This window comes from Rhinopithecus bieti, unplaced genomic scaffold, assembly GCF_001698545.2.
Source record: "Rhinopithecus bieti isolate Rb0 unplaced genomic scaffold, ASM169854v2 scaffold_23826, whole genome shotgun sequence".
NCBI lineage: Eukaryota > Metazoa > Chordata > Mammalia > Primates > Cercopithecidae > Rhinopithecus > Rhinopithecus bieti.
In genome coordinates, this window is record NW_016811267.1 from 231,512 (window position 1) to 259,396 (window position 27,885).

The window sequence follows — 27,885 nt, forward strand, 5'->3', positions numbered from 1 at the left end:
TCTCGATCTCCTGACCTCGTGATCCGCCCGTCTCGGCCTCCCAAAGTGCTGGGATTACAGGCTTTAGCCACCGCGCCCAGCCAAGATCTAGTCTTTAAAGAAGAAAACCATTATTAAATGTGGGAAACACACATATTTAGGGAACTAGGTAAGAAAAGATTACTGAAAATTGTGGGAACATATATTGAAACATCAGCCATGAAATCACAAGAGTAACAATTTTTATAACCAGGATGAAATGGACCCATTCCTTTAAAGACACAAGCTAACAAAACCCACAGCAAAAAAAAAAAAAAAAAAAATAGTCAATCTTTTAAATAGGCTTACTTGTATTAAGGGATTTGTATTAATTAATAACCTTCCAAAATGAAAACACCAGGCTCAGATGGGTCCAACGGTGAATTCTACCAATCATTTAAAGAAGAAATGATACCAATTCTCTATAAACTCTTTCATATGTTAGAAACAGAGGGTTTACTTTCTAATCAATTCGAAGAGGCCAGAATTACCCTAATATCAAAATTAGACAAAGACACTATAAGAAAATTAGAGATCAATATCTCTCATGAACAGAAATGCAAAAATCCTCAACAAAATAGTAAATCAAATATAATAATGTGTGAAAAGATACATCATAAGCAAGTGAAATTTATCCTAAGTATGCAAGCCTGGATGAATGTTTTAAAATCAATTAATGTAATCTTATCACATCAATAGACTATAGAAAAAATACATAATCATGTTGATAGTTACAGAAAAGTTGATTGACAAAATCCAAGACATGTTCAACACTCTCAGCAAACCAGAAATAGATGAAAAATTACTCAACTGGAAAAGGACTTCTGTGAAAAACCTGCATCTAGCAGCATACTTAATTTTAAGAAACAACACACTTCTCCACTAAGATTAGAAGCAAGGCAAGGATACCCTGTCTTATCACTTCTTTTCAACATCATATGGAAGTCCTAGATAATGCAATAAGACAAGAAAAGGAAATAAAACATACAGACTGAGAAGGAAGAAACAAAACAATTCACAGAGGACATAATTATGCATGCAAAAAAATATGAAAGTATTGACAAAAAAATCTCAGAGTGGTGGCTTATTCCCATAATCCCAGCTACTTGGGAGGCCAAGACTGAACTATTGCTTGAGGCAAGGAGTTCATGACCAGCAGTCAACACGGTAAGATCTAGTCTCTAAAAAAACTGTAAATTAATTAATTAATTAATTAATAACTTAGTCATGGTGGCATACACCTGTATTCTCAGATATTCAGGAGGTTGAAGCAGGAGGGATATTTGAGCATAGGCATTTGAGGCTGCAGTGAACTACGATTGTGCCACTGCACACAAGCCTGAGAGGTGGAGTGAGACATCGAGACATTGTTTCTTAAAAAAAAGAAAAAAAGAAAAGAAAGAATTGATAGAAAAAAATCATGTAACTTATATGTCATTATAACAAGGTTGAAGGATAAAAGGTTAATATACGAAAGTCAATTGCTATACTAGAAATAAACAAGTAGAATTTGAAATTAAAAAGGCATTACCATTTACATTAGCATTGCCCCCAAATATAATACATAGGTATAAATCTCACAAAATATGTATAAGACCTTTATGAGAAAGATTAAAAATTGATTAAAGAAATTAAAGAAGTAAATAAACGAAAAGACATTCCATGTTCATAGAGAGGAAAACTCAAATCCTTTTTCTGTTTCAGTTATGACAGTCTCTGTTGCTGCATTTTCTAGTTTACAAATCTTTCATTGTGCAATTTCTAATATGCTAATAATCTATTATAGTTGTCATTTTAGGGATGGGAGTCTTCTATACATTTTGGGGATTGGTGTTTCCTTCTCTATTGATTTGGGTCAATTCTCTACATATTATTTAGACAATTTAGTTTTTAAAGGTAATAAATACAGTTACTTTTTTTTAATACTCTTGCCTGAAAATTCTCATGGCTTTGTTAATTGTGGGTCAGTTTTGACTGTTTGGGTTTTCTTCTCATTATGGTTGTATTTTCTTGCTTATTTGCATACATAATTAATTGAATAAATACTAGGCATTGTAAATTGTACTTGATGGATACTGAGTATCTCTGAATTCCTATAAATTTTCTGAGGTAGTGTTATGAAACACTTAAAATACTTTTAAGCTTTATGATCCCTTCAGAAATAGCTTTTTAAAAAATAATTGAGATAAATATTTTATATACCAAAAAATATTCAATTTTAAAGCATACAACTTGGCAGATTTTAACCATATTCAAAAAGCTTGCTATCATTCGACTAATTCCAAAACATGTTTATCATCCCACACGCACACACATAAAAAAATCCCAAGTACCCATTAGGAATAATTCCTGATATCTACACTCACCAAGGTAACCAACACCATTAATTTCGTATACATTCATTCATTCTTGCTATTTCATATAAATGGAAACCCATTATATGTGGTCTTCTATGTCTGGGTTTTTTTTTTACATAATAGTTTCAAGATCCATCAATATTGGACCAGAAAGCAATACTTCATTTTTTATGGCTGAATAACATTTTATTTCATGAATTATACCTTTTTAAATTAATTCATCAGTTGATGGACATTTGAGTTGTTTCTAAATTTTGGCTGCTATGAATAATGCTACTATGAACATGGTATACAAGTTTTTGTGTGAACATAAATTTTCAATTCTTTTTGCTATATATATAGGAATGGGATTTGTGGGTTATATGGAAACTGTCAAAATATGGAAACTGCCAAAATATGTTTAAAAGAAAGCTGTACCATTTTGCATTGTTCTCAGCAAAGTGTGAGGCCCCTAATTTCTCTTCATCATCATTGATGCTTGCAGGTTTCTTTCTTCCTATTTTAAAAGCCATCCTAGTAGGTATAAAGTGTTATTGCATTGTGCTCTTGGTTTGCTTTTTTTTTTTTTTTTTTTTTTTTTTTTTTTTTTGGGATGGAGCCGCACTTTGTTGCCCAGACTGGAGTGCAGTGGCACAATCTTGGCTCACTGCAACCTCCACTTCCCAGGTTCAAGCGATTCTCCTGCCTCAGCATCCTGAGTAGCTGGGACTACAGGCATGCATCACTGCACCCAGCTAATTTTGTATTTTTTTAAGAGACGAGTTTTCACCATGTTGCCAGGTTGGTCTCAAACTCCTGACCTCGTGATCCGCTTGCCTCGGCCTCCCGAAGTGCTGGGATTACAGGTGTGAGCCACCTCATCCTACAGTTTGCATATTCTTAATTAGATTAACTAATAAGGTTTTTATATGGTAATTGACCATTTGTATATCACCTCGGAAAAGATGTGTAGTCAAATCCTTGGTCGATTAAAAAAATGGAATATTTGTCTTTTTGTTGTTGATTTATAGTAGTTATTTTAATATATTATGAATACTGAAGGTTACCAGATATATAGATTGCAAATATTTTTTCCCATTCTGCGTGTTGTGTTTTACATTCTCAATAGTGTACTTTGAAGCACAAATGGTTTTAATTTCTATTGTCAAATTTATTTATTTAAATATATTATGGCTTTACAGTTAATTTTTTTACATGATAGAAGGTAAAAGTTCAAATCATTATTATTATTTGCATATGGATATCCAATTATTCTAGCAACATTGTAGAAAATACTGTTTTTTTCCAAAATAAATTGTCTTGAAACTCTTGTCAAAAAAACTGACTATAAATGTATTTCAGTATTCTCATTTCTATTTAATATATTTATATTTATTATTATGCAAGTACCACACTGCCTTGATTACTGGAGCTTTCTTGTTGTAAGTTCTGAAATTGAAAAGTGGGAATCTTTCCATGTATTTTTTCAAAAAATTATCTTACCTAATGTGGGTTTTTTGCTTTAACATATATAATTTTAGATCAGCTTGTCAATTTCTTCCAAAAAAACAAACAAAAAAAACAACCAAAACCAAAAACAAACAAACCAAAAACAAGCAAACAAAAGAAGCTGCATATCTTATAGGGAATTCATTAAATGTTTATATCAATTTTAGGGGGATTGATATCTTAACATATTAAATCTTCTGATCAATGAACATGTGATAACTTTCTATTTACTTGTCTTACTTAATTTATTTTATATTATACTGTTTTACTATACAAGTCTTGTACATTTTTACATATACTTACACCTAAGTGCTTTGTTGTGTTTGATGTTATAATAATAAATGGGATTTTTAAACAATTTTATCCCTGGATTATGCATTGATAGTGTGCAAAATAGTGGATTTTCTATATTGATCTTGTGTTCTGAAACCTTGCTGAACTAATTTATTAGCTCTAATTGTTTCATTGGAAATTCTGTATAATTATATGCAGGATAATGTGATCAGCAAATAAGAGACTTTAACTTGTTTCTTTCCAACCTGAATAATTTTATTTCTGTTTTAATTTAATTTTATTTTTTTTTATCTCATTACCCTGAATAGAACCTCTAGTACAATGCTAAGTAGAAGTAAGGAGGACAGACATCCTTGGTTCAATATTAGAAGGAAATCTTTGACCATTAAGTGTAATGTTAGAGGTGGCTTTTTATTGGATTGAAGTTCTTTTGTATTTCTACTTGTTGATGTTCCTTTTGTCATAAAAGGGTGTCAGATTTTGTTGTTTTTCACATATCTATTGAAATGGTCATGTGGGTTTTAAAATTTTTTCATTTCAATAGGTTTTTGGGGGAACAGATGGCATTTGGTTAGATGAATAAGTCCTTCAGCGGTGATTTCTGAGATTTTGCTGCACCCATCACCCATACGTTGTACACAATGTGTAGTCTTTTATGCCTCACCACCCCCAACCCTTTTCTCTTTCTTCTGCCTCTGCATGCTCATAGCCTAGCTCCCACATATAAGTGAAAACATAAAATGTTTGGTTTTCACTTCCTGAGTTACTTCACTTACGATGATAGTCTCCAATTCCATGCACCTTGCTGCAAATGCCTTTATTTCATTCCTTTTTATGGCTGAATAGTATTCCATGATATGTGTGTGTGTGTGTGTGTGTGTGTGTGTGTGTATGTGTGTATATGTGTATGTGTATATAAATATGTACATATAACATTTTCTTTTTACATTCGTTGATGGATGGGCAGTTGGGCTGGTTCTGTATTTTTGCAATTGCAAATTGTGCTGTTATAAATATGCATGTGCAGGTATCAGTACCTTTTAGATATAATGACTTCCTCTGGGTAGACACCGAGGAGTGTATTGCTGGATCAAATGACAGATCTACTTATAGTTCTTCAGGAAATCTCCACACTGTTTTCCACAGTGGTTCTAGTAGTTTACATTCCCACCATCTGTATAAGAGTGTTCCTTTTTCACCACACCCATGCCAACATTTTTTTTTTAATTATTTTTTGATTATGGCTATTCTTGCAGGAGTAAGGTGGTATCACATTGTGGTTTTTCTTTGCATTTCCCTGATCATCAGTGATGTTGAGCATTTTTTCATTTGCTTGTTGGTTATTTGTATATCTTCTTTTGAGAATTGTATATTCATGTCCTTAGCACAGTTTTTTGATAGGATAATTGGTTTTGTTTTTGCTGATTTGTTTGAGTTCTGTGTAGTTTTTAATATTTATTAGTCCTTTGTTGGATGCATAGTTTTCAAAGATGTTCTCCCATCCTATGTGTTGTCTGTTTACTCTGCTGATTATCTCTTTTGCTGTGCAAAAGTGTTTTAGTTAATTAAGTCCCATTAACTTATCTTTGTTTTTGCTGCATTTGCTTTTGGGTTCCTGGGCATGAAGTCTTTGCCTAAGTCAATGTCTAAAATGGTTTTTCAGACGTTATCTTCTAGAATTTCTGTGGTTTCAGGTCATATATTTAAGTCTTTGATCCATCTTGAGTTGATTTTTGTATAAGGTGAGAGATAAAGATCAAGTTTCATTCTTCTATATGTGAATTGCCAATTATCCCAGCATCATTTATTGAGTAGGGTGCCTTTCTCCACTTTGTTTTTGTTTGCTTTATTGAAGATCAGTCAGCTGTTAGTATTTGACTTTATTTGTGGGTTTTCTATTCTGTTCCATTGGTCTATGTATCAATTTTTCTACAAACACTATGCTGTTTTGGTGACTATGGCCTTGTAGTATAGTTTGAAGTCAGGTAATGTGATCTCACCAGATTTGTGTTTTTTGCTTAATCTTACTTTGGCTATGTGGTCTCTTTTTTGGTTCTATATGAATTTTAGAATTTTTTTCTAGTTCTGTGACAAATGATGGTGTTATTTTTGATGGGGATTGCATTGCATTTGTAGATTGCTTTTGGCAGTCTGGAGCAGCACTGATGGCCAGATTCTGGGTGGCACAACTGCCTCCTAGCCGCTCGCTCCTTCACGGCTTTGCAGGTCTTCATGTGGTTTTGTCCATTCTTCATTCAAATGTAGCTTAGCAACAGGAATACATCCTGAGAAATGCAACATATGGCGATTTCATCATTTTCCAAACATCACAGAGTGTACACAAACCTAGATGGCAGAGCCTATTAGACACCTAGGCTGTATAGTACAGCCTGTTTTTCCTAGGCTACAAACCTGTTATACCATGATACTGTACTGAATACTTTGGACAACTGGAACACAACAAGAAATATTTGTGTACCTAAACATAGAAAAGAGACAATAAAAATACAGCATAAAAGATGTTAAAATAGTAGACTTATATAGGGCACATATTTTGGATGGAGCTTGTGGGACTAGAAATTGCACTGGAATTGTCAGTGAGTGAGTGGTGAGTGAATGTGAAGGCCTAAAACATTACTGTACACTACCATAGACTTTATAAACACTGTACACTTAGGGGAAACTAAGTTTATAAAAAAAATTTATTCAATAATTAATTAATATTGACTTACTGTAACTATTTTACTTGTGAAATTTTAATTTTAAGGTATTTTTTCCTTTTCATAACACATAGCTTAAAACACAAACATACGGTTGTACAAAATACTTTATGTCCTTATTCTATATGCTTTTTTCTATTTTAATTTTTTTAAACTTTTTTGTTAAAAACTAAGACAAATACACACATTAGCTTAGGCCTACACAGGATCAGGATAATCAATATCACTGTCTTTCACATCCTTATCTTGCCCCACTAGAAGGTCTTCAGGGGCAATACCATGCATGCAGCTGTCATCTCCTACCATAACAGTGCCTTCATCTGGAATACCTCTTGAAGAACCTGCCTGAGGCTTTCTTATGGTTAACAATTTTTTAATAAATAGAAGTACATTCTAAAATACAAAAAAAAATAGTCTAATAAACACAAAAATCAGTAACAGTCATTTACTATCAAGCACCATGTACTATATATAGTTGTATGTACTATACTTTCATATGATTTGCAGCATTGTAGGTTTGTTCAAACCGCATCACCACAAGTACATAAATAATGCATTGCACTACAATTATGATAACTATGATGTCACTACCCAATAGAAAATTTTCAGCTTCATTATGATCTTATGGGACCACCATTGTCTATGTGGTTTGAAATGTCCTTATATGGCACTTGACTGTATTAATATGGTATATTACATTGATTATTTTGTCTGTTGAACCAACCTTGAATTCCTAGGATGAACTCCATTTGGCCATGGTATATAAAATCCTTTTGTACAGTGCACAGTTCTGTTAGTATTTTGTTGACTTTTTGCATTATTTTCATAAGATATATTTGTCTCTAGTTCTTTTTCTTTATTATGACATTTTCATTTGGTTATAGTAACAGGGTAATACTTATATTATAGGATGTGTTAGAAAGTTTACCCTTCTTGGCCGGATGTGGTGGCTCATGCCTGTAATCCTAGCAGTTTGGGAGGCTGAGGCAGGTGGATCGCAAGGTCAGCAGATCAAGACTATCCTGGCTAACGTGGTGAAACTCTGTCTCTACTAAAAATACAAAAAATTAGCCAGGCATGGTGGCATGTGCCTATAGTTCCAGCTACTCAGGAGGCTGAGACAGGAGAATTGCTTGAACTGAGGGGGCGGAGGTTGCAGTGAGCCAAGATTTCACCACTGCATTCAAGCCTGGGCGACAGAGCAAGACTCCATCTAAAAAAAAAAAAAAAAAAAAAAAAAAAAAAAAAAAAAAAAAAAAAAGTGGTACCCTTCTCTTTCAATTTTTGATGAGTTTGGTAAAGAACTGGGTAGTTCCATTCTCCCAATGTTTGATAGAATCAGAACTAAAATCTTCTGAGATTGCAGATTTTTTTGAATAGTTATATCTTACTTTATTTTTTATATATTTACAATTTATATTCCTTCTTGAGGTAGTTTAGTAAATTGTAGCTTTTTAGAAATGTCTCAAATTTTATTTTAAATCTAATTTGTTGACAATTCTTTATAGTACTTATAATCATCTTTTTTCTATGTCAATAGTAATATACATTATTTAATTTCTAAGTTTAGTAATTTGAAACTTTTCCTTTTTTCTGGAAAACCTCTGCTAGAGGTTTTATAAGTTTTGTTGAGCTTTCAAATAACAAATGTGGTTTTCTATTATTTTATAGTTTCTATTTAAATTTTTTTATGCTCAACCATTATTTTCTTCCTTCCACATGACTTGGGTTAATTCATACTTTTTAAAAGTTTTCTACTTTTTCAAGGTAGATAGTTGTTAGTTTGGGATCTTTCATCATATTGACTTCTAATTTCATTCCATTTTGATCATGCTAAATCTTTGAAATTTAGCATGTGTTTTACACTTATCTCATATTGTATTTCAGTTCAAACCACCTATGTTTCAAGGGCTCAATACACAAATGTGATCAGTGTCCACTGTACTGATAACAAAATTGTAGCAGCTTAAACTACTTATTGAGTCTCTAATACTCAATTAATTTCAATAATCAATTTTGTCACTTTTCTTCTATATCAATGTTACCTATTTTTGGCAAAACATTGTCAGCTCTCTGACAGAAGAGAAAAAATGAGAGAGGTACTCTGTAAATAAATGACATGAAGAGAAATGAAAATATTCAAGTCCTTTGACTTATCTGTCAAATTCTGACTCCTGCTGAAATTACAATACAAGGTGGGTGCAAGAGTGGGAACAATTTTAGCTCCTTCAATCCTGCCAATAGCCTTGTGCTGAGCTGCCAAGAATAGACAAGGACTGCCAGTACTAATGCTGATTCCCCTTACTTAATTCTTCCAAGGATAGGTGTTCCCATCACTTTTTCAAAAGCCTAAGTGATGCTGAAAGAAGTCTTTAACAACCCTTCAACTGTGGACAGAGAATGGTCATGGGGGAAGAGAAGCAGAAAATTGTTACCCTTTTCATAGTCAAAATGGGTGTCTCAACCTCTTGAATCACATTTCAATTTAAAACTTGCCTCTTTTCATAGGCTTCTGAGGCATTCAGATTTTCTTCCACACAGATTCATCAAATCATCGTTATTATTATTAATTTTCTATCTAGTTATTTTGTTTGATTCCTTTTTTCTTTTTATTATTTTAGATATAATCTATTTAGAAATGTTTTTCTGTTTTGAAGAGAGGTCTGTAAATATGTTGATGCTGTTTTCAGGGAATGCTTCACAGACAGAAAACCAAAAGGTTGACTATGCAGGATTCCCAGAAGTATACAAAAGCAATGATATATAATATATAATTCTGTTTGCAAACGATGTTTTTAATGACTACCTAGGATAGTCTGAGATAAGTGGCATCTGCTTCATCTGGGAGCTTGTTCGAAATGCAAAGTCTCTCATTCAACCTCAGATGTACTAAATCAGAATCTATAGTTTAACCAGATCCTCTTATTATTTAGGTACACATTAAGTGGAAAAACTCTGGATTACAAGGGCAGTCATTAGTCCCACTATTAGAATCACCTGGAAAGATTTTTAATCAATTCCAATACTCAGATAACACCCAAAATCCATTGAATCAAATTCTCTGAAGTGACTCGGGTATCCTTATTAGTTAGATTCTCATGTGATTCCAAGGTTCAACCAATATTGTTAACTACACGCAGGAGGAGGTTATTTTCTACATATTTAATTCTTACCCCATTTAGTCTCATTGTATAAAATGGTTTTCAAGATGAGTATGTGTCGTTAACATTTAAAGTGATTCTGATGTTACATAGTTCAAGGACCACACTTGGAGAAACATTATATTATTTTTCTTATTTGGTTCTTTGTACTGGATGTGAGAGAATCTCTTAATAAAAGGAATAAATGGGGAAAACATAAAACATAAATAGTGCAGTCCTCCCAACCCACAAATGAAAACTTAAGCCTAGGATTTTTCCATGATTTAGACAAAGGCATTCTGCAATTTCTGAGGGAGACCTAGAACTAGATAATTGTACTCAGTGCCTCTGGGATAGGTGGTGCTAATTCATCTTACTCAGTGCAGTAGAATGACTTAAGTGTGTTTCTGTACTGACGTTTTATGCTTTACATATATGCACATAGTCTTGCTATTTTACAACAATATTATTTGTCTAATAGATTGAATATTTTATTCAAATATCTTATTTAAAAGCTACGTGAAAATGGATTCGAAATGACAATACAGATTACCTCCAAGTTTTTTTTTTTTTTTTTTCTTAAGAAGTTGTAGGTGCCTGTGGTGATTATTGTTGAATAGCCAGTGGTTTTCAGCTAAATCATAACTATGGTTCAAGTTTTTTCAAATATCTAGACAATGGTAAACAAACCTTTTTCAGTTGTTACTCTGAAACTCTAGATGAACTGTGCAGGTTTGAGCCTCTGGCTAATATCCTATCTTGTGTGTATGAGAGAGAGAGAAAAGAGAGAAAGAGACAGGCTTTACATGCACTATTTCATGTCATCCTAACACAATTATTGGATACAGCTAGTAAGAGACTGAGCTGGCATTTGAATCCTAGACTACACAATTCAAAAGGCTGCACAATTTCAAGTAGTTTTTACACACACCAAATGTTCTTATATTGCTTTTAAGTATGAGACTATAGACTCTGACTCTTAATCCTAAAACATTTGAGCTGAAGGAAAACTCAGAGATAATTGTTAGACAGTTGACCTGAGGTGTGGAACACGGGAGGGAATTGGCCATGATCAACTATCTAACCTTCTGTTAGAAATATGAATCATTCACTGATTAATTGGCTAAAGAGTATTTAGCCAAGATTTAACACCATTGCTTTCACATTTAGATTTTCATGATTTCTGAATGATGAGCATGACAGATATGGAATTACTGCTGGGGATAACAGAGCTTTGAAAGCAAAATATTAAATTACATAAGACAATTACAGTTTTACCCAACTTTTTATTTAAAAAGAACTTTACAGAGAACATCTAGAAAACTGCCATCTAAAATAATATTTTATTATACTTGCTCTCTCATATCTCTATTCCTCTACGTAACTATTAACTCATCTTACTTTTGGTATGCTTTAAGGTAATTTTTATAATTACCACAGCATGCATATCACAAATACATTAGCAGTTTCTTTTCAATGTAAAATGTACATATGATGAAATGTACATAAGTATACATTCAGTGAGTCTAGAAAAATGCATAACCCTATGTAACCTGAAACTCCAGCCAGTTATAGTACTTTACCATCAGTCAGAAATCTCCTTATGCCCCATCCCAGTCATTTCCTGCTCTGTCACCAGGAAGCAACAATTCTGTGCTAATTTTTTTCTAATGTAGAATAATTTTTGTCATTCTAGAATGTCACATAAATACAAGCCTATATTATGTATTTTTGGAACTTTTTTCTTAATATGAACAACATTTTTGAGATTCATAAATGTTATTTATTATCAATGTATTCATTTTTTAAAACACTTTGGTCCAGGCACGGATTACACTCCTATAATCCCAGCACTTTAGGAGGCTGAGGCGGGCGGATTACCTGAGGACAGGAGTTTGAAACCAGCCTGACCGACATGGAGACAACCCATCTCTACTAAAAATGCAAAATTAGCCATGTGTGGCAGTGCATCCCTGTAATGCCAGCTACTCTGGAGGCTGAGGCAAGAGAATCGCTTGAACCTGGAAGGCGGAGGTTGCCGTGAGCTGAGATCACGCCGTTTCACTCCAGCCTGGGCAACATGGGCGAAACTCCATCATAAAAATAAATAAATAAATACTTTGGTATTTTCTTGTATAAATGTGCTACGGTTTATCTACTCTCCTATTAATAAACACATAGGTTTTATCTAGTTTTGGGTTATGATAAACAAAGTTTCCATGAACATTCTTGTACAACTTTAAAAAATATATTTTTATTTATTATGGGTAAAGACATAGGAGAAGTATGGCTGGGTCATAAGGTAGGAATATATTGAATTTTATAATGAATTACCAGAGTTTTAAGAAAATAATTGTACCATTTTCCTTCCACTCACAGTGAAATTTCTAGACCCAGAAACTTACCAATATTTGGTGCTGTCTTTCCATCTCTTTCAAACTTTTGTATTAACCATTTTGGTGAACACAGTGGTATCTCATATTATTTTAATTCATAGTTCTCTAATTCTTAATTATGTTAAGGACTATGGGCTGCTATTAGCCATTTAGAAAACTTTATTACATTGAATATAGAAATTACATATAGTGAATACCATTTTTTTTTAAATATGTGCTTGTGCTGGGCATGGTGGCTTATCCCTGTAATCCTGCACTTTGGGAAGCTGAGGCAGGTGGAACACTTGAAGTCAGGAGTTTGAGACCAGCCTGGCCAACATGATAAAACCCCCATCTCGACTAAAACTAGAATAATCAGCCAGGCTTGGTGGTGTGTGCCTGTAATCCCAGCTACTCAGGAGGCTGAAGCAGGTGAATTGCTTGAAACCAGGAGAAGGAGGTTGCGGTGACCTGAGATCCTGCCACTGCACTCCAGCCTGGGTGACAGAACGAGACTCCATCTCAAAAAACAAACAAAAAAAGAAATTGCTTTGTGAATATTTTTCCTTGTCTGCAGTTTCACTATTCACTGACTATTTCTTTTGATGATAAGACATTTACATTTTGATGAAGTCTAATTTTATTTTTATTATTATTTTTTTTTTGAGACACAGTCTCGTTCTGTCACGTGGGCTGGAGTGCAGTGGCGTGATCTTGGCTCACTGCAAGCTCTGCCTCCCGGGTTCACACCATTCTCCTGCCTCAGCCTCCCAAGTAGCTAGGACTACAGGCACCCGCCACCCTGCTTGCCTTTTTTCTTTTTTTTTTTTTTTTTTTTTGGTTATTTTTAGTAGAGATGGGGTTTCACCATGTTAGCCAGGATGCTCTTGATCTCCTGACCTTGTAATTCACCCGCCTTGGCCTCCCAAAGTGCTGGGATTACAGGTGTGAGCCACCACGCCTGGCCAATGCAGTCTAATTTTTTAGCATTAAAAAATTATTGCTTGATGCAGCCTAAGAGTTATGTACTTTATATGCCCACCACTGTATCATGAAGATTTTCTTGTAGTTTTTCACTAAAATATTTCCTTTTTTGTATTGTACATTTAGAACTATTTTAAGTATGAATTAATAAGTCTATATGATGTGAGGTAGAAATCCAGGTTTCATTTTGATATGTAGCTTCTATCACCATTTTGGGAAAATATTTTACTTTGTCTATTAGATTGTGTTATCATCTTTGTAATTAAAGAAAAGCAATCACAAAATGTGGGTCTATTTCTGAGCTTTCTTGTATTTATGCATTGATGCTTATGCCAGTAACATACTGTCTTAAAATTAGGTAAAGTAGTTCTCCCAATTTTATTTTTACTATTCAAGATCGCTTTGGATATTCTACGTCCTTGCATTTTCATGTAAATTTTAGATTCAGCTTGGCAATTTCAACAAAGGAAAAGTTTGTTTTGAATACAGTTGCGATTATATAGAATCTAAAGATCAAATGGGACAATTGGGATCTTAATAGCATTGGGTAGACTATATTAATATAGTATATTTTGATCTTTGGTCTTTCCTAATTTCATTTAGTTATATTATATAATTTCCAGTGTAGAGGTCTTGGAAAAGTTTTGGTAAATTTATTCCTAAGTATATTTTTAATACTACCTAACACTACAGTAAATGGAACTGATTTCTGTTGTTTCCATTTTTTTGTTACTAGTACCTGAAATATAATTTTTAATAAAATAAACCTTAAGCACTGTGACCTTAATACATTTAATTTTAGGTTTTCTGTATATTTCTTGGATTTCTACAACACAGTCATATCATATTCAAATAGAATTATTTTCTTTTTTTTTTCTTGCCTTATTGCATTGGCAGTACTCCATCAACTTTGAATCTATATAACGAAACTGAATATTTAGAGTTAGCTTTCTTATTTACTAAGATAATTATATATTTTAAAGCATATTATCCTTTTGTGACTAAGTATCATATTTTCATTTTGGACAATTTTTCTTTGGCATATCTTATAGGGCAGGTTATTCAACAAAACTGTGTCATTGTTCTTTGTTTTAAAAGGCTTTTTTTCCTTCTCAGATAACATTTACATTGAATTTCAAAGTTTGATCTGGCAACTGATTTTCCTCATTGCATTTAATTTATGCACTACCTTCTAGTTTCAACACTTTCAGATGAGAATTCAGTGCTGATCTGAACCATTATTCCCCATGTAAACTTTGTTTTGTCTTAATTGCTTTAAAGATCTTCTTTTCAATCTTTAGTTTTCAGTAGTTTTACTATAACGTGCATGAGTGAAATTTTATTCTGCTTTGATGTGTAGAGCTGCTTAAATCTATATATTTTTGTATTCACCAAATTTGAGAGATTTCACACATTATTTCTTCAAATATTTTGTTATGCCCTATTCTCTCCCTCCTTTCCTGTTGGAATTCCAATTAAACACACACTATCACCTTTTGATATTATTGCACAAATCGCTAAGACTCTGATTTTTTCCCAATAACTTCTCAACTTCCATGGACACTAATTTAGCAAAGAAGAAACTAAAATACATGAAGCTAAAGATGGCTACAACTATTATACGAATAAGAATGAAATAAGTGAATATCATGGAATGTCTATATTATCGACAATATTTGCTCTTGTATTGTTTTATTTTTAGTTTGTTGTTTTGTTGTTGTGAAAACATGTGCCATTTTTTAATGCATTTCCAGGAGAGCAGGCATAAGCAATCTTATCATGGGACAGGGACTATTTCAAGCACAATCTTTTAATTTTTCTGCATTTTCAGGTGGTTTTTACTCACATCACCCACAAACCCCTTAAATTATTTTACTAATTTTATCCCACAAAATTGCATTGTGTCAATTAAAAACATGGAATTATTGAAAATAATATATTGTTTTGACCTTATCCTGCCACACAAATCATGCTAGTAGGCTTTCCATCTGTAGTTCACAGGCTAATATACACATTCAAATTAAAGTGGGTCTTTTGTAACAACTATTAGGGCACTTTTGGGATATTAAATTATTCCAGAAATAGTGTTTTCATCACTGCATATTAGCTTGTGCATGGGCTGAGAGCAAGTTTTTCTCATTTAAAAATATTTTATTCATGAACAAGGCTACTTCTTAATCGAATGGTGTTATCAGTACACGGCTAGCATGAAGAGGTATTGGCTATTTTTTAGAGAAAATGCCACACTCATGGTATAAGTTTACACAGCTGTGTTTAGGTTCATCAAACATCTCACAATAAACATCTGAGGTTTGCTAAATTTCCAAATGTGTTTTGCCACATGCATTTCCCTTTCTTTTAAAGCATGGAGAGGGTTTCAAAATTGCCACTTCATCTGTTTATCAAAATAGAAGCATAAATACGCTTTGCTGTCAATAAATTATGTTGAGTGGGTTTATGGCTTGTTTTTCTCTCTTTCATATAGCAAGAGAGCTCAGAAGTAAACAATCCAAAGCCAGAGGATTCAGGCATCATTGCCAGGATTTTCAAATATCTTAGAATACATGCTTCTATTTGCTAAATGCTGGCAAATTTGCTTGGGCAAAAAATCAAATCAGTCTCCTAGTTATATTACGTGACTGCAGCTTTTTTCTGTTTAGTTAACATATATTTTTGGAACCAGAATTTACAAAAAGAAAACAAATTGTTTCTAGAGATCTATTTTCTAAAATATTAAAGTGAACTATTATGGGTGATCGATATAATATCTTACCTAATCTTCTGGGTCATTGATACAATATCTTACCTAATCTTCAGTCATGACCATAATTGGTCCCATTTATAATTGAAGAGTATGTGACTTTCGATGCATTACCTATTCTCCATTGTCTTTCATTTTTCTCCTAATTTACTTAGAATCCTTGGCTAAAGTTTAATATTCTACTAATTATTTAGAAGTTGCTCTTTTGGCTGAGTTTGCGTCAATGTAAACGTTTGACTAGCTTGTGGGATGCTATACTATAAATGGCCTAGAATTCTGAGTTACACACTTGTGGATTTAAACTCTACTTTTTTTCTTTTCTCTCATATACCTAGTTCCTCATCTGTAAAATTGGCTACAAAGAACTATTCTTCAAAAATATTATGAAAACTGAATACACTAGAATAAAACTCAGTAGAGTTGGTATGAATTGGAGATAATATTAGAATATTAGCTTTCCTTAGCTTTTCCTGTAAACTTCAAGTAAATTAAATAGAAAAATCACTTTAAATTGAAGAGAAATCATGAAAATGAGAATGCTGAAAGGCTAATAAGAAATATCAAATCAGTTACAGAAGCACATGGGAAAAAAGAAAAAAAATCAATAATTATAACTGTTCACCCAAATATATGTGGCTGTTCCTGTCACACAAGCAGCATATATTTACTGCCAGAAGAAGAAATCTTCAAATTTACAGAGATGCTTCTCATTTTATCACAAAGTACATCTCATTATTATTTTGATTTCTGTATTAATTTTGAAGTTAAATTAAAAAATAAAAAATAATGGAATGTAGCCAAATCTTGAGTCATAGGAAAATGCACAGGATGATTTTACTAATTAACAAAATGTACACAACAAATACAAATTCTACTAAATATTGTACAATATAGAAAACTAAAAGTAAGTCAAAATGTTGGAATTATATTAGCAGCAAAACTGTAATGTATTATGTAATTTGGAAAAATAATAATTTACAAATATACCCAAAACATTCTCTTTGAAAATGTTAAAAAAAAAAAAAAAAAAAAAGGGCTAAGGGAAAGATAATTGGAAAAGCTATTAAACTACATGCCTCTGTACAGGAGACCTAGATAGAGCTTTTTTACTTCAGTTCCTTCAACCCATGTGGAAAATAATAATTCCTAAGTATTTAAGCTTTTCCTGAATTTAGAAGGAAACAAAGGATTGGTTTGCTACCTCATTTTAGTAACTGAAATTAAAATCTGATGCACAGTGCAGAAGAATGTACTCAGAACAACTTTGCTTTTTTTTTTTGTTTTGTTTTGAGACGGAGTCTCGCTCTGTCGCCCAGGCTGGAGTGCAGTGGCCAGATCTCAGCTCACGGCAAGCTCCGCCTCCCGGGTTTACGCCATTCTCCTGCCTCAGCCTCCCGAGTAGCTGGGACTACAGGCGCCAGCCACCTCGCCCGGCTAGCTTTTTTTGTATTTTTTAGTAGAGACGGGGTTTCACCGTGTTAGCCAGGATGGTCTCGAACTCCTGACCTCGTGATCCGCCCGTCTCGGCCTCCCAAAGTGCTGGAATTACAGGCTAACAACTTCGCTTTCAATTTACATACCACAATTTTAAATAGTAGTAGTAAAACAATGTGATAAGATAACCATTCATTCAGAACAAGAAGGCCATTAGAAATTAAGATCTCATTGACTGTTAGAAAATATATTATTATAATTTAAAGCAACAGGTTGAAAACATTTAAAACTGTAAAATGTTAGCTTTTATTTAAATGTCTGTCTTAATGATATATTCTTAGATGAAAATTTTGTCATAGTAGAATGAGACAAGTTTTAACATCTATTTGATTCCTTTAACGAATGTGATTTCCTACAGAAAAACCTTGTTTACATTAATAAGTAGAAGAACTTTTGTAACAGATATGCACTCATATTTGAACTTCTTCCAGGACATGTGATGAGTATTGCATAAGTCATTAAACATAATTTTGGATGGTAAATAACTAGCTGAAAACTTGAGTAGGAAAATTGAGCTTTATCAAAAGAAATATATCACACATGCAAAATTATTTGTCTCTCAGTTCTAAGAAGCTCATGTTCTTAATTGTTGGGAAGAGCAACAGTAATGCTTCATTAAGATTTATCCAAGTAAGGCCTATTAATTTCAACTATTACTCTTTTGATTTGCAGTACTGCTGTACCTGAGTTACACATTAAAATCACCCAGGAAGTTTATAAAACACTGTGATCTATGTCCCACTCCAAAGGATTCTGATTAGCTAATTATTCCAGTAAACAACATAGGAGTTAGTTGACAATTTTAAAAACTCCCCCAGTGATTCTAACATACAGCTAAGGCTGAGAAACACTAATATTAAAAGTAACTGTTTATTTGTATTGTTATTGTTTTTGGAGATAGGCCTTCACTCTGTCACCCAGTCTGGAGTGTAGTAATGTAATCTCAGCTCACTGCAACCTCCACGTCCTGTACTCAAGCAATCCTCCCACCTGAGCCTCTTGAATACCTAGGACTACAGGCTCATGCCACCTTGCTCAGCTAATTTTTAAAAACATTTGTAGTGACGATATGTCACTATTTGCCCAGGCTGGTCTCAAATTCCTGGGCTCAAACAATCCCCCTGCCTCAGCCTCCCAAAGTACTGGGATTACAGGATTACAGCTACCATGCCCAGCTAAAATACCCATTTTTAAATGATAGGCACAGAAAAGTTGAAAAAATGGAAATCTTGATTAATTCAACATATCTATGCAAATACTATACTTGGTGATCAAAATGTTTACTTTAATATTTTTACAAATACTTTTATATGGAGAAATGTCAAATAAAGCATATCATCTACTCATACAGATTGTCATTGTACAGACATTGCAAATGCAAGCATATGATTGCAACTAAAATAAATGAAAAGAGGCCAGGTGCTGTGGCACTTTGGGAGGCCAAGGCAGGCGGATTACAAGGTCAGGAGATTGAGATGATCCTGGCTAACACGGTGAAACCCAGTCTCTACTGAAAATAACAAGAAATTAGCTGGGCATAGTAGCATGCACCTGTAATCCCAGATACTTTGAAAGCTGAAGCAGGAGAATCTCTTGAACCTGGGAGGCGGAAGTTGCAGTGAGCCAAGATTGTGCCAATACACTCCAGCCTGCACAAATGAGTGAGACTCCATCTCAAAAATAACTAAATAAATAATAAATGAAAATATAATTTAAAACATTAAAATATTTGCCTTTAGCCATAGTATTTTAATAATTTGGGGGGGAAGGTAATTACAAATATAATTCCATACTTTCCCAATTTTCCTTTTACTAATAAGAAGGTAAAATTTGTATCACAAAATCATTAATTTGAATAAAATAAAATCATATTAATCATTAATTTGAATAAAATAAAATTTTATAAAATGTGAGGATTGACTTTATGGATTCAAAAAATCAGAAAAAAAAGTATTATGATTTGGTTTCATTAGGAGTAAATTAAACCTAAAAGGATTAGCCTATTTTTAAAAAAAAGTTACTTGGCAGAATATATTCCCTGATTAGTTTGAAACTCCTAAAATACCCTTAACTAAAGAAAAATCCAGCCTTCTTTCCAAATTTCAAAGGTTTTTTTTTCTTAATTTACAAAGGGCATTAGCTCTTAGGAAAATAGTAGTTTTAAAATCTGTCTTTTTAAACATTACTGCAAAGTATAAAGTATAATGAAAATTAAAATGAAAAATGTCAATTCGATGTTTTATGTTCAAATTTTTCATTGAATTTTTATTTTATAAATAGAATTCTTATAGCTTAAAATTTTAAATATGTTTAGTTGGAACTTAAAATAACCCAAAGCCTTTAATTATAAATATTATTTTAGCTCTAATTTATTTTATAAACAAAAGACAAGTGACATGAAAATAACCTTACTGTTAATAATTTTTTTTTTTTTTTGAGACGGAGTCTCGCTCTGTCCCCGAAGCTGGAGTGCAGTGGTGTGATCTCAGCTGACTGCAACGTCTGCCTCCTGGATTCAAGCAGTTCTCTGCCTCAGCCTCCCGAGTAGCTGGGATTACAGGCGCCTGCCACCACGTCAAGCTAATTTTTGTATTTTTAGTAGAGAGGGTGTTTTACCATCTTGGCCAGGCTGGTCTTGAACTTCTGACCTCATGATCCTCCTTTGCAAGTTTGGGCCCACATTAAGCAATAATCCTTGTTGTTTACATGTCACACAACTCTAGACAACTCAATCTATTAAAAAAAGCAAGTTGTATGTCTTTGTTTGCTCACCCAGTATGGATACATTCACTACATGTAAACTGCTGTCACCAGGTACTCCAGCTATGTCCCTGTCCATAGAAGTCGAGTGAAAAGCAGACACACCCTCTGGTGAACAAACTATGCAAATGATTACAAGTGCATTCTTTATCACCTTAGTAAATATTTCAATAAACACTAGTCAGCATCTTTATTATGATGCACAATTTATTTCCCTCTGGGTTCTACTACAAAGGTAATTCCACTCGATTTTTAGATGAGTAAACATAGGCCCAGACAGTTAAACTGGCTTCCTCAATGTCAAACAGAGAAAGACACAAGAATAAAATAAAGGTTTCTTGATTGTCCTTAAAAACAAACAAACAAACAAACAAACAAACAAAAAAACCCACTAAGAAAGAACAGATAGGACTGATAGGACTTAGGTGATATATGAAAGAAAACATGTTCTTTTTAGAGTCTCTAAATTCATATCAATTATGCACCCACTATTTTTTCATCTCAGAGGCTTTTTTAGCCTTTTTCCCCCCACAACTCATTTATTTGAAATATTCACAGTAGTTAAGACAAACTGCAGACGGAAGAGTATATTGCCCTCAGGCATTTGTTTCATGTCTCACTTTGTACCTCCACAAACAGGCCATCACTTTCAAGTATTTTACAGTTCTTGTATTTAATGTCTCTACACAATAACACGTCTCAATAATTATCAACACTATAAAATGTCTTAATAAACAAGGAAAAAATAAGCGTTACAATACTTCAAAACCCTGTTTCAATATCCTATAAATTACTTGCATGGCTATTGGTATGTTTTGATACTGGTTCCAACTGTCATTTCTGCTGAGGGAAAGTTATATTATCTTTTGATCAAACTCTCCACTTTTCTAAATAATGCAGTGAAGCAGATAGTTCTACAATATTCAATAATTTCAGTCTTTTAGAAGATATATTAACTTTATTAGATTGACCTGTGAATACAAAGGATACAATATCTGGAAAAAATAGTATAAAGTACTTTTAAAGGTTTTATAGTTGTATTTAGAAATTGTTAAAAATAGATACCCAATATTATCTTTGTATTCAGCTAGGTACTATAGGAAACATAGAGATAAGTAATAAGTGATCACTCTCCTCAAGCCACTTACATTTTAATGGGTTTATTTAAACATGCAATCAAATGATAATAGTGCACCAATGAAATTGATGAAGAAGGCTTGCATTTCTACTATTATTGACTACTTATTTAGATCAATTCTTTCCACTGACTGGATTCAGAAGTAATGGGAAAGATAATATTCCAAATATTTTCTCCAAAGAAATACTCCAAAGAAAATATTTGAGGGAAGAATTATGAGACAATATAGAACTGATGAGATATTAATGAAAGAACGGATGAAAGAGATTTAAGAAACCCAACATGCACAAGAATTATAGGCAGGATAAGTGAAACATTATTAACATTATGTAAATAACTGTAAATGTAAACATATATACATAAGATCAAACTTTACACAGTTGATTGTATTTGGCTTCTTATGTACAATATTATGTTTTTGAGATTCACCCATGCTGTTATCTGTAGATTTAGTTAATGCATTCTTGTTTCTGTACAGCATTGCTTTGTGTGGCTATAAACAATGTGTTTGTGCACTTCATGAATCTACATCGTGGTGATAATGAAGAACACCAAAGGCAAGGCACGGATTTTTATATAATTCCAGAAAAAAAGTTTACCTTCAAAAGATAACAATTGACAGATGATTTCTCTCACAGTGGATGCTAGAAGACAGAAATATGACAATGTTAATATGCTGGGAGACCAATCCCTGTCAGCCTCCATCATTATAACAATGAAGTAGTATTTCAAAATGAAAGTAATATAAAGATATTTGTTGACAAAAATTGACATGACATGTCACCTGCAGATACTTTCTAGAGAAAATTTTAAATGTTGTGTTGATGGAAGATTTGCATTTCAAAAAAAGAAATGCACACAATCTGTTAAATATTTAGATAACCAAATAGATCACTTGCAGAAAATAATAATAGATTGTGGAGTTTCATTTTAAAAGAAAATCATTGATAAATACAATAATTAGTATGTAATTTTGATGTGGAAGAATGGAGTTTACATGTTTTACAATCTTTGCAATTTGGAAGACAAACTAAAATGTATTGATTACCCTCAGAGATTGATAAATCAAGTGTGTATTTTGTAATGGCTAGGGCTCATAATACAGAAGAGAAGAACTTAATATTTACTAAATAAAATTAATATAGAATATGGAGGAGAAGATCAAGAAAATTAAATTTGGATTTTGAGAGACTAATAAAATTAAAAGTCTCTGGCAAGACTCAAAACAGATGGAGGGTAGGGAAGAGGAAGTGTCTACCCTCACACATCAGAAGTGAGAAAGTTTCTAGTTATATAAGCTAAGGATATTAAAGAACAGCTCCAAAATTTTAGAGATAACTCAAGTCGAAAATTGGACTTTGAAAAGGATGTAAGAAAACATCAGAAAATCTTAATTGCTTGATAGTTAATACGGACTCTGAATAGTCAAAACCTTCTAAGAAAACTTCAAACTTAGATGTTTTCCTTTAGCAAGTATTACTACATTTTCAAGGTACAAAATTCCATACTTATTTATTCTACTTCAAAGCATAGTGTATGAGAAAACTCAGCAGTTCATGTTAAGAAGACAGCAGACTTAACATTAAATTGGAAAAGAAGAGGCCAAGAATAATTACATGTGAGTATAAGTCAAAAAAGTATGTGAAATCCAAAATTTATTAGAATAATTCATCATGTTCTAAATGATATGTATTATAAAGATGAGTGTCATTTAAATATTGTGATGAAGAATAAAATACATATAGAAAATACACAAAATCGTAAGTATACTGCTTGAAAATCAGTTCATAAAATAAATACATCTATTTAATGAGTGCTGTGAACAAAACACAAAATATTACAAGCACAGCAGACGCTTCCTTATTCCTTCTCCTAATGACTGTTGCTCTTGTAAGACTGATCATTATTCCGGTTAGGTTAGGTTTGATTCAGGTTAGGTTTGCCTGCCTATAAAATATTATAAAATAAGATCAAAATGTATGCACTTGATTGTGTTTGGCTTCTTTTGTTCAATATTATGTTTGAGAGATTCACTCATGCTGTTACATGTAGATTTAGTTAATGCATTCTGATTTCTGTACAGCATTCCTTTGTGTGGCTATATACAATATGTTTACCTGTTCCACCATACATGAATATTTTGAGTTATTTCCTTTTTTTCTAATAAGAATATTGTTGGTATAAACAATCTTCTATGCATTTCTCTTGGTTACATGCCAACAGAAATGAAGTGGATTGTTAGGTTACATACTATATTTATAATCAAATTTATAGAACCAAAGAAATTGAAAACTACTGAGGAAAGAAGTAGTAAGAGGGGAAATTTCGGAAATGTAAATCCTTTAAGATAATTTCAAAACACTTGAAAGAAAACTAAAATTTCAAACTGGAATCTAATAATATTCTATAACTAACAGAAGACCTGAATCCTTTCATTGTGAGGGCCTACCAGGTATTAGGGAAAATCCACTTCCATGGTAAACTCAGAGACTTATTCAGATAAATCTATTGCGGTGTAAATATTAAACAAGCAACTCATCAGGGCTTTCAAGCAAGAAGTTTAAATATCTTAAAAGATAAAAGAATTGGATTGTTATTAGACTTCTTAAAACAATATACAAATTAGGGCAAGTAGAATATCATTTTCAAAAAATCTAAGTAAAGAAAGAACAAAGTAAGGATATGTCCAGCTAAAAATGCCTTCTCAAATACTATTCAAAAGGAAGTAATTTGAAATGCCTATATTGATGTCAAGCAAAAGAAAATTCAGAATAAGGTATATAAACAGGAATAAAGATAAATATTAATAATAATAAATAATAAATTTTTAGCTGGACATATCCTTACTTTGTTCTTTCTTTACTTAGATTTTTTGAAAATGATATTCTACTTGCCCTAATTTGTATATTGTTTTTAAGAAGTCTAATAACAATCCAATTCTTTTATCTTTTTAAGATATTTAAACTTCTTGCTTGAAAGCCCTGATGAGTTGCTTGTTTAATATTTACACCGCAATAGATTTATCTGAATAAGTCTCTGAGTTTACCATGGAAGTGGATTTTCCCTAATACCTGGTAGGCCCTCACAATGAAAGGATTCAGGTCTTCTGTTAGTTATAGAATATTATTAGATTCCAGTTTGAAATTTTAGTTTTTCTTTCAAGTGTTTTGAAATTATCTTAAAGGATTTACATTTCCGAAATTTCCCCTCTTACTACTTCTTTCCTCAGTAGTTTTCAATTTCTTTGGTTCTATAAATTTGATTATAAATATAGTATGTAACCTAACAATCCACTTCATTTCTGTTGGCATGTAACCAAGAGAAATGCATAGAAGATTGTTTATACCAACAATATTCTTATTAGAAAAAAAGGAAATAACTCAAAATATTCATGTATGGTGGAACAGGTAAACATATTGTATATAGCCACACAAAGGAATGCTGTACAGAAATCAGAATGCATTAACTAAATCTACATGTAACAGCATGAGTGAATCTCTCAAACATAATATTGAACAAAAGAAGCCAAACACAATCAAGTGCATACATTTTGATCTTATTTTTATAATATTTTATAGGCAGGCAAACCTAACCTGAATCAAACCTAACCTAACCGGAATAATGATCAGTCTTACAAGAGCAACAGTCATTAGGAGAAGGAATAAGGAAGCGTCTGCTGTGCTTGTAATATTTTGTGTTTTGTTCACAGCACTCATTAAATAGATGTATTTATTTTATGAACTGATTTTCAAGCAGTATACTTACGATTTTGTGTATTTTTCTATATGTATTTTATTCTTCATCACAATATTTAAATGACACTCATCTTTATAATACATATCATTTAGAACATGATGAATTATTCTAATAAATTTTTGGATTTCACATACTTTTTTGACTTATACTCACATGTAATTATTCTTGGCCTCTTCTTTTCCAATTTAATGTTAAGTCTGCTGTCTTCTTAACATGAACTGCTGAGTTTTTCTCATACACTATGCTTTGAAGTAGAATAAATAAGTATGGAATTTTTGTACCTTGAAAATGTAGTAATACTTGCTAAAGGAAAACATCTAAGTTTGAAGTTTTCTTAGAAGGTTTTGACTATTCAGAGTCCGTATTAACTATCAAGCAATTAAGATTTTCTGATGTTTTTCTTACATCCTTTTCAAAGTCCAATTTTCGACTTGAGTTATCTCTAAAATTTTGGAGCTGTTCTTTAATATCCTTAGCTTATATAACTAGAAACTTTCTCACTTCTGATGTGTGAGGGTAGACACTTCCTCTTCCCTACCCTCCATCTGTTTTGAGTCTTGCCAGAGACTTTTAATTTTATTAGTCTCTCAAAAATCCAAATTTAATTTTCTTGATCTTCTCCTCCATATTCTATATTAATTTTTATTTAGTAAATATTAAGTTCTTCTCTTCTGTATTATGAGCCCTAGCCATTACAAAATACACACTTGATTTATCAATCTCTGAGGGTAATCAATACATTTTAGTTTGTCTTCCAAATTGCAAAGATTGTAAAACATGTAAACTCCATTCTTCCACATCAAAAATTACATACTAATTATTGTATTTATCAATGATTTTCTTTTAAAATGAAACTCCACAATCTATTATTATTTTCTGCAAGTGATCTATTTGGTTATCTAAATATTTAACAGATTGTGTGCATTTCTTTTTTNTATCTTTCTTCATGTGCAGAAAGGCAAGGAGTCATGATACCAGTTTCTCTAAGAGGTCATTGTGCCAAATTTGTCAAAATTTTAACTGTATTAAATTTCAATTATTTTTCTCAGAGAAATAGAACTGTGAGCTTTTCAATGGGACTGCAATCCAGGATGATATGCCAAAAGAGCTAATAAAATGTTTCAAAAATGAGTGGGGTAAAATTGTGATCCATAGACACAATTAGAAATACTTAGAAAGTTGTTTCAATTTTGATTAAATGGTTACTAGGTATATTAATCGCTAAGCTATTTGACTTTAGGTGCTACAACTTGATGTGAAATGACATTTACATTGTAAGTAGAGTAATTAGGTGGTGCGGGTATTTGCGAGTAACTAAGAAACTGAAGTTCGATAAAATAGCTCGTTTTTTTTTTTATTATTTATTTATTTATTTTGAGACAGAGTCTCACTCTGTCACCCAGGCTGGAGTGTAGTGGCATGATCTGGGCTCACTGCAAGCTCCTCCTCCTGTGTTCACGCCATTCTACTGCCTCAGCCTCCCGAGTAGCTGGGACTACAGGCGCCCACCACGATGCCCGGCTAATTTTTTGTATTTTTAGTAGAGACGGGGTTTCACCGTGTTAGCTAGAGGGGTCTTGATCTCCTGACCTCGTGATCTGCCCGCCTCGGCCTCCCAAAGTTCTGGGATTACAGGCGTGAGCCACCGCACCCAGCCCGTCTTGGTTTCTATATAAATGGATTGATGGACTCCAAGAGTACAATGTGAATTTGTTATTTTTACCAATGATTTGGATGAAAACAATAACAGTTATGATAATGAAGGCTCTGAAACTTTTGTCATTACGTCAGAAATTGTGTTAAGTACTTTACATAATTAATTTTAATTCTCACACAAATTCCGTGAGTCAAGTGATTCTTTACCCATTTTACAGGTAAAGAAGTTGGATCTCAGAGGCTGGGCAGCTTGGGTAAATGAGCTAGATCATCAAAGTCTTAATTTAATGGGCAAAAATAAACTGCCCTGTATTTATTAAATAAGATAATTGCATAATATTACTTAATGCCACCATGTGTCAAAAATATACATGCAGTTTTAGATGTCTGGAAATACAATTTGAGTAAACAATATAATGTGGCAATTCCAGAGTCCAATAAAATCACAGGCTACCTGAAGGGAAATGTTGCGTCTTAAGTAAGGATAAAAATAAAAAATTGTATTTTTTTGTTATTCGGTACCCCTATTATTGAATTTAGCTCTAGACATCACATTTCAAATGGTGACATTGACAGACTGGAGTGTGTCCAGGGAGAGTAATCAGCATAGAAAATAAATCAATATCATACAAATGAAAAAAGTTTTCATTGATCAAAAAAGATTTGTGGGGAAATTTATTTTTACATAATCTAACTTATGTTATTTAGAAGAAAGATTGCACTTCACCTATATGGCCCTAGACTTTCTGAACTGATGGTTTAAAGATAAATGTCAGTTTGCTATAACAAAGAAATTTCTAATAACCAAATATTCCAGATAAAACTAGAGCACAGTTAGATACCAGGATTTTCTTTACTTGAGATTTTAATCGGAGAAAAGATATTCTGTTTTAGGGAAATGTGTATAGGGATGTGAATACTGGGGAGTTTTCTAATTCTCTTTT